Source organism: Lipophrys pholis, assembly GCF_963383615.2.
Source record: "Lipophrys pholis genome assembly, chromosome: 22".
NCBI lineage: Eukaryota > Metazoa > Chordata > Actinopteri > Blenniiformes > Blenniidae > Lipophrys > Lipophrys pholis.
The window spans coordinates 10877405-10886667 of NC_137644.1; the positions used below are offsets into that span (position 1 = coordinate 10877405).

The 9263-nt window shown below is 42.8% G+C and overlaps 1 protein-coding gene across 1 annotated transcript in view; it reads right to left on the reverse strand.

Moving 5' to 3' along the window:
* Positions 1-6814, reverse strand: part of LOC308127237 (monocarboxylate transporter 2) — a 28917-nt gene extending 22103 nt beyond the window's left edge. The window contains exon 1 of the mRNA XM_080492136.1: positions 6607-6814. The gene's annotated coding sequence lies outside the window, so the exon portion shown is untranslated. The remainder of the gene's footprint in view (positions 1-6606) is intronic.
* Positions 6815-9263: the final 2449 nt, after the last annotated feature.

The following is a 9263-nucleotide window of genomic DNA, read 5'->3' on the forward strand; positions in this document are numbered from 1 at the left end:
TCCAGTGTCCCCTGAATGCTCTCGAGGTGACTGCCCGAGCTCACTTACAGGAATCTAGACATACAGCAGAGCTCAGCTCACGAGGAGCGAAGAGAAGGCAGGAGGCCACAAACCAAAATAGTTTTCCAGTAATTAAATCATCCAACTGGCAAAAGCTCATCAGGTTGGGTTACATTGTGCTATACTATAAGAGTCCAACTGTGTGTGTGTCCTCCAAGGATACCACTTAGTAACTTGGCAGACAGCCTGAGACTGTATTCTTTGTTGCATGGACAGACGGACAATCTCAGGTTTAATTTACAACAAGGGAACGGCTGAGACCCCGGTGTTGTATTTCAGGTCAGTTCAATCCAGGAGAAACAGACGGCTGTGGCCAAGTTACTCTGGTGAGAGGCAAGAGCAAAGCTCAAATCTTGCTGGTAAAAGTGTGGAAAAAAAAGAAGTTTATGAAATTTGGACCCAAAAAGCTTGGTGTTTTTCTAAAAGCCACAAAATTCACATTTGCTGAAAAAGAGTCTGAACAGTAAGAAGTATGTATTAAATTTTTTTTTTTTACTATATTATACCAGTCATTCAGCATACATGGAAGAAGCAAGATGGGGGAATTGAACCTCCAATCTTGGGATGAGAAGATATACCCGGTTTTCTGTGTGCATTGCAAATGTTGCAACGAAGTCCGTCTCGGACAAGTTGAGTCAACGATCAAACACATCGCGGGTGCAGAGTATTAAGCTCTGATGCATTCCTCAATCGTTTCTATACGATTGTGACATGAGAAACAAACAGTCATTTCCATCCTGTAATTATTAACAAACGCTGCATGATTGTGCAATGGTTTGTACTCTCATATTACTGCAAGAAGAACCTGTTTCAAACCTGAGCTCTATTGAGGTAACATGCTGGACGCCTTCCATGTTCTCCGTTCCATGACAATGACTCAACACTCGGTGAGCTTAACGATGAATCCAATGGCGGCACATATCCAGACATGTCATATTGTTAATATTGTAGTGTCGGTTGCCACCTCCAGTTTACTATTTAGAGTGAAAACGGGAAAAAAAACAATTGTTTTGTTTTGGGTGTCCGTTCACCAGACGTGGCTCGGAGCCACTAAAAATGCAACTTTTTTTAAAAAAACGGCTCCCAAATTGGAACTTTCCAAACAGGCTCAGACTACGTCTCTATGGAAACGGGGAAAGACGCAACTTTCCGCGTCTTTCGCAGGGACACTTCGACATGTGGACAGGGGTAGAAGGGGAATCGAACCCGCAAACTTTCGGTTGAGAGACGACCAACTCCTACAACCGAGCCACGAAGTGCAGAGATCAGATTCTAACTATGGACTTTTTTGGGAAAATAGTCAACGTGGAAAATTCAGCCACGGGCGTGTTTCGATTTCTGCCTCCCGGTGTTGGAACTGCGTTTCATGACATGTACTGTACATGTTTGATTTTGCAAAAAGGTTTTACTCCAGATGTCCTTCCTGTTGCAACACTTTCTCACACAATTAATTGCTCCTCAGAACTGCAGGAAATCCAACCCCGATCATTGAATTCCACGTTTAACAAACCAACTTTTAACCTGAAATCTTTTAATAAAAACACCACCAAGACACAACTTTGAATATTTTAGATAAGTTTCTACTGGGGTTATTCATGTTAGATGCAAATTATGAAATACACGCCAAGAAGAAGGACGTCTTTCTCTGTTCCCCACAAATCAAAGTTTCTTTGACTTTAAATTTGCCAAGTGGCTCCATTTTTTTTTTTTCGTCTTTCACTGATACCGAAAGGTCAGACGGTGGTTACTGAATAATGGGTTTTTTGAACGTGGATCCCTGTGAGACTTGAATTGTAATGAAGGACAACAGAAGGTTAGCTAAATCCGAATTAAGTGGCTCGGAGACATTCCTGTTTAACCTGTGAAAGATAAACTGCACACGGAGGTTCTACCTACGAGACCTTGAAGGACGGAAATATTCAACCGCTTCAGGTAAATGCCATTCTCATTCTGATAAACAAGCGCCGTAAAGCTCCACAAAGGAAAAGTTGACCTCTACAGTCAGCTGCTACCAGCGTGACCTTCACCCCCCCCCCCCCCTCCCTCTTGCCTCGGAGTCTCACGGGACTTAAACATTATGGCAACGCAAGCTTAGCACTAAGGTAACCTCCACGTAACACCTCTCACCTTGTTTTAGACGCAGTTCATTATTAACCCAATCGCCAGCTCTGGAACGGTAGACCGAAGCACACGTTTCATCCTTTTGTCAACACCACGGCGGCTTAATCTCACGCAGAGATCCAGTAAACACAGTTGCCCGTGGCCTTGCGAACGGGAGAAATACCACAAAAACAATGGCGACCCCTGAAAGCTGCTTTTCAAAAAGGCCACCAGGCAGGAGGTCTTCCCATAAAACATACTTAAACTATAATACCCTCCCCACCCAATTGTCAGCCTCTAATCTTTGAAGTCCTTGAGCTCATTCCCGAGGGGGTTAACTCGGATTGAAAAACTTTTACACGCGCCAGTAAATTTTCAAATACACCTCGTCCCTGAAAGCTGGACGGCAAAAAACCAACTCCAAACGGACTAAATCTCCCAGCCTGCACCGCTGCCTTCTGTTTGTTAGGGCATGAAGTGAGGGCATGAATCAATCCATGTAAGTAGACCTGTCTGGACACAACAGCGAGCTTTGAAGACCACCTTACTTTTCCATACAGGCTGCCAGCGCCCATATTCATCAGCCAATCCAGAGGCTCGCTCTCCGCTTCACACCTCAGACGACGTCATGAAGGTCAAACAGCAAGTCAGCTCACGACCGTTCCAAATTGTAAAGTCAGTACACGTATTCCAGAAATAGGTTTGAGCTGGAGATTCCCATTGCAGGCATAACATCAATGAGCTACTTGGACACAATCGTACCGACATTAACTCTCCAGGATTTGCTCGGATACATATAATGTATCCGTTACTTTTCTCTTCTGCTGACAAAAATAAAAAAGTCTGAAAACTTTCTGTATGTAAGACAGTAGCAGTAAACATCATTATATTTCTCAATGACTTTCTGAAACCGCTTTGAGTTCCACTGTCCTACAACATGATCTGTGTGTGATTGATTAGATGAATTCGACATGATAAAAACTGATATTTTGGCACGAGTCTCATTTTCACAAAATGGTGAAGCGTAGCATTTTTTCAGTAATTTTGGAACACTATTCATTACTTTCTTAAATTCTAGAAATCCCGCAAACGTATCACTCAAATGCAGCTTCTGAATTCCAAGATAGAACTTTAAAAACTCTCCAATTCTATCTCGGTGTCGACTGGGGAAAACGCAACTTTTCTGAAACGCTGCGACGAGAAAAGAGGTCAGACCATACAGGGATGTTTGTGTGCATTCCTGTGGCTATAAGACTCTATAAGTCCTCCATGTAAACAGGGTTTGCTGTATTTTCCTGTTAATCTCACTCTGCTATGCTTATACCATAGTCACCACTGAGTTCAGCCCTGTATATATACTATACACTAATATATTGGTACTTCCACTTCTATGCTATTCATTCTGTGTGGAGCTATGTTACAAGAATTTCACCCAGGAAGTAATAAAGTATTTCTCATTCTGTATTTGTACAGAGACTGAAAGTAAAAAAAAATAAAAAAATCCCAATGATGGAATCTTAATGGTTACATGGAGGTAAAGGTTTGTCATCTTAGCTAAAGACTCAGATTTGAAGGGAAGGTTCTTACCAAGCCAGCAGAGTTAATAGTGTAGTTGTACTGTAAAAAGGTGTGTCTGTGTGTTTAATAGTAAGTAACACATGTTGCCACTGTGAACACAAAGCCCTGCCCCCGTGCCGGGCCGTGTTGGCTCACAACAAGCCCGCCGTCCACCCGCACAGAAAGAGGTCCTGATCTCGAAACCTGATCCAACTCAACACACACAGGTGCTCAGCACTCTCTGACGTTTATATTCCTTCTGCTAATAGTTAATCAGTCAGCTGGATAATGAGCCCGGGACAGAGGAAACGCGTGAGGAGACGTATTCAGGGATTAGAGCGGTGACGAGCCCCCGCTGAGGATAGATTACCACTCACCTTTATTATATTGAAGCGTCATTGGTGCTGCATATTAGCGGGTACAAGCGTTCAATGTCAGTCACCCGAGTAAGGTGACAGCCCCCATGTTTCGGCCGCTTTTCCGACAAACAAACAGTGTGGACATTGTCAACCAAACGTTGTTTATTCAACCTGCAGAGTGACCCGACATGCACGACCACCAAAATATCAAAGGAATCTCCGGCCTCCAAAACACCAGAGGTCACGAGTAGCAAAAGAAGCATAAAAAGCATGTTTATTCGAAGAGACACTGGGGAAAATGTGGGGGTTTTTTTCTGAAAGGGAATTTATCAATCCTGCTGTGATACAAAAGCCATGTAATTCTTCTAAACAGCACCGTCCTTTTAAAAAAAAACAGAACCTTTTCTCAGCCTGCATATAAGATTGTTCTGACTCTAAAGACTGAAGGGTAAGTCTGTAGCCAGTTCGCTCAGCTCAGGGAAGTAACTGCACCTGGCCTGGAAAAGTCCGGCACGAGCCCTGATAAAGCTGCACCGTGTTGGTTTTACACTTTACTGTATTTACACTATGAATGAAGGAGAAACTGTGTAGTAACTGGACTGCTTCTGAAAGAAGAGAAAGACTGTACAGCTGTTGATTAGTTGTGAACAACGGAGATAAAACACGCCGGTAAAAGTCTTTATTTTTAGGCTTTCACGTGTCTTTAAAAAATACCAGTTCACCTCCTGTTTGAGTGAAAACTTAGAAATTGAGGGTCAGTATTTATAAATCCTAATAACTATTTATTCTTAAAGGTGAGTTAAGTTTAAATGTGGGAACCCAGAATAAAATAGCTTTACATGCATCCATTCGTCAGCTTTTTAACATTTGACTTTTTTTTTTTTTTCACCTTTGATATTTAATTTTTTGCTGAGGTTTTTTGACAACTAGGGATCATTGCAAAACAATTCCCACACACTTCAATAGGTTCAATATGCCTTTTTGACATTTTCGATGAATAAATATCAAAATCCGGTCGAAACATGTCAACAAGGTTATGTTTAAATAAAAAACATCCCCATAGATTTAAATCAGTGTCTTAAATTCAGGGCAGATTAAAGCCCCGCATACATTTTCAAAGTGAAAATGGAAAACTTTCGTCACATTTCAGGTGTCCGTTTATATGACAACGTTGCTCGGAGACACTGAAAACACAACTTTTGGAAAACGCTCAGACTCCATCCATGCACGAATTGATGGACAATGATAACAATGGCGGCCTCCAGAGTGGCATGACTCCAAGTCTATATTCTCCTGGGATTTGTTCACAGTCACCATAATAACGGTCCAACGTCATTTGTCCTTACAAATGTTATTGTTTACACCGTAGTGTTGTCTGCCTGTGTGTTTTCAGCATTTCTGCCGGTTCCATGAAAATGGACATCATTTTCAAAGCGTCGCCATGAACTTGTTCAAAACTTATTATGACGTCAAGAACGTTTAGTAAACATCTTCTATCGTGTCTTTCATTCCCTTCCTTCACTGTGAACCAAATGTTTGTGAAGTAAGAATTTTTGTTGGCCAAATAGCCCACAAGTACAAAAACAATAACTTGGAGGAATTGTATTGCATGCATCACATAAATTAATCTCCATTCAGTGTATTACATCTCACTGACCCCCTGCAGTTTGTAGCCCCAAACTGTACAAAAATACCATCCACCCCTACTTCAGCTTGGTTTCTTCTGCATATGAAATCTTCTTTAAGTTGTACATTGCTGCTTATGCATCATTGAACAGTGTGATATAACTTAAATATTTAATTAGAAATTATTTTGGCTTGTATGCAGTACTACTTTTGGCCACAGGGGTCACTATTCAGTATAAACACATTGACAAGGCATTTAAAAATGATTGTACTCTGTTTCAATAAACTGCTAAAGAAGGAGATGCGGGTGTATTTATTGAATATTATCTACTATTTTGTAATTGTATGTTAATCAGACCTCTGTTAGATGAATAATTTCAGTGCCAGTATGAGTCTCATGGTTAAGCATGTTAAGTTATTTTTACAGTGTAACATCCACAATTTGAAAGACATCACTGGAGAGTAATAAACTCCAAAGAATGCATCTTTCAGGGGGGGGAAACCTTTAAAAAAAAGAAAGAAAGAGGAGAGCAGGAATGTGATGCAACAGCAGAGTGAGTCCTGCAGCCTAATCATATGATGCTGCTGATGTAAGGACAGGGACCGGATGAAGCCAGTCTTAATACCCAGGGCCTGCACGAGCTAAACCGGCCACTCAAAGTACATCCAAAAATGGTAAAGAAATTCACAAGCTCATCCGAGCCACTCATTGCTCCAGGAACTGACCTGCGAGGCAGCGATAGGCACGATCATTTCGCTGCCGTTACGCATCACGAACGCGCGGCTCCCTCTCATTCATCCCTGAGCACGGCGGCGGAAGCTCGGTCAAACCGTCCGGATCAGCACCGGCGGCCGCGGCTCGTCTCAACGCGGATAAACAAGACCGTAAACATGGTTTCTTTACCTTGGATGGAGGCGGACGGACGGCGGGGTGTATGTGTGCGTGTGCGTCCTGCGCGCGGGCGGCCCGGCTGGTGTGACCTTGGAGCGGGGAGATGCGTGTGTGCGTCCGCGCCGCGGTCGGTCGTGTGTTTGAAATGTCCCGAATGAAGCCGCCTGCCTGACGCGCTGCGGAGGGCGGCGCCGCCTGCCTCCGGCTCCGATTCAGCTCTCAATCATCCGCCTCTCTGGTAGCATCAAGCAGAGAAGGAGGGATAAGAACATAAAAAAAAAAGATCTTTAATCACTTAGTTATTGTGGGAAATGATCTACTATTTCTTATCTCAACTGACAAATTCAAGAAGTTGTGCACACAATGGCTTTTCAAAGTGTGGGACGTGCCCCCCCTCTGGGAGATTGGGGCACCTGTTGACCTTAAATAAGACATATAGGTGGTGATGATGGTTTAACCTGCGTCCTGTTGAAATGAGAAGCCTTTTATTGGGTGTTTCTTAGACGCTTGTTGATGATGTAATGGTTTGATTCAGACGCACTGAAGCAGGTAGATAACTAAAGCATGCAGGACAAATCATTTCCCGGATCAGGTTTGGAGACCCGCTGATCCAGAGGTTAAAGGCGAGAATTTGAGGCCCCGCTTACAACGTCTCAAGTGAAATCGCATTGTTTCTGTCTTTTCATCTCCAAAAAAGTTTTGTCTTTGCACTGCAGCGTTTTGAAAACGATGTGCGCTGACATGGAAAATTGCAGAAATGCTGAAAACGATGTAATTTTAGAGTACACTGAGATTCTTATTGACAGACGACGGTGTGACATTCATCACTCTATAACTCTATTCTGGGATTAACCCAGATAACACGAGTGCACGCGACATGACGCATTCCTCCACAAGTGAGCAAACAAAGGCTTCACAAAACACTGGCCACACATAAATTCAGGAGTATCATCGGTAAGGCAGGGCGATGTGAGCAGGAACACGAGCCTCAACGAGGAGATAACGCGTAAGCGAAACACGAGGGAAACGAGTAGGAAATTGGAAAAACTTTTAGACGAGGCATGACCCACGAGTGTAAGCCCTCCGGCGGCACTACATTAAAAAAAAACAAAAAACAACACATTACTCTGCATGGAGCTCTTGAGATCACTGTCTGTGAACACAGTTCAATAGATAATAGTAAGTCAAGCTGTACTCTGCAATTAAAGAGCCACATGTGGGTGCAATTCTGCAACACCGCAGTCTTTTACTGGGGGGAAACAAATCAATACCGACACGCACTGAAGCCAGAAGGAAAACTTTGCAGTGGAGTAGTGGTTGGCACTCTTGACCCATAGCAAGAAAAAAATCTAAATTTAAACTTCAGCTTTAACTACAAAGGCTTTAAAATACGGTCTGTAAATTAAGAGGGACACTACAAAACCTAATATCTCTAGTAGTAGGGGGTTGCATTATGGCCAATTGCCCGGATGCTTCTGCATGTGAGAAGTCTAATAATGCAAAAAAAAAAAAATGTATTATTTAGACTGGAAAAGTCAAGTGGAAACAGTAATCTTGGAAAACAAAACTCCCTTTTTGCCTCAGCGACTCACTTCAGATGAATATTATCTACAATTGTTTTCTAAGATTCTTCAAATTCATCATAAGAACACACAATAAAAAATTTTAAAAGCCGAAACAAAAGGATTCATGTATGACCCATATTGAAATTTCTCTTCAGACTTATGTTGCAAATAGCCTGTTGATTCTCAGGCTGCCGCTTTCAGCGAACTTGTTCAATGATGTCACTAAAACAGTGAAAACCCACTGCGGGCAAATTAGAAACAGCGCTCATGTTGACCCAAATACTCCAGAAAGTTACGTCAAACGTAATGGAAACAAAGGCACAAAGGGACAAAGTGTTCAACCGGTCTTATTTAGTCAATATAGGTGTGCTGGAACACCTGAGAATTCAACCCACCACACTCGGACGTTGATGTACACCACGTATTTCTTTGGCTCCGTTTCTCCAGACGTCACCGGAAGCGTTGGTGACGACATGCGGCAGTACGCTGCTTCCTGCACTTGCAGTTCTTCTTTTGACACAGTGAGACGCAGACACGTGTAACTGAATCGATGACAGTTTGAGGAACAGAGAGAAGGGAAGTGAAAAAAGGCAAATGAGAGTTTCCGGTGCAGGCGATGCGCCGACGATTGTTGATTTGTTCGGAGCCACACAGCTGCTGGATACCGTGCCCTCTTACAAGGCTTCAGTTGTTTGACGACGCTGCATGAGCCATTTTTGAAAACCTTGCTCACGAATGCCTCCACATCGGCACAGATTGCACTGCTCAGGTCACCTCTGCCAAGTCCTTTCAGAAAGTTATGATGCTTTATTTATTTATTTTTTTTAAATGGAGCTTGTCTTCTGATCTCAAGGTCTATATGTTTCTCTGATTTCTCCGGTACGACGCTGAACCCCACAAGTTGCTCTCAGTGGCGCCCTGGCATCTGTTCACGCTGGCGTGCGCGAGTGGACATGTAAAGCAATTCCGTTCATATCAATATTATTCCTATACCGCCAAATACAACGCAGTCCTCTGAAGGCACATTGAAAGAGAAACAACAACAACTCCAATGAGGGAGTTAAAGATTTGTTTCTTTGAGATTAACGAAAAGTAGTTGAAGTT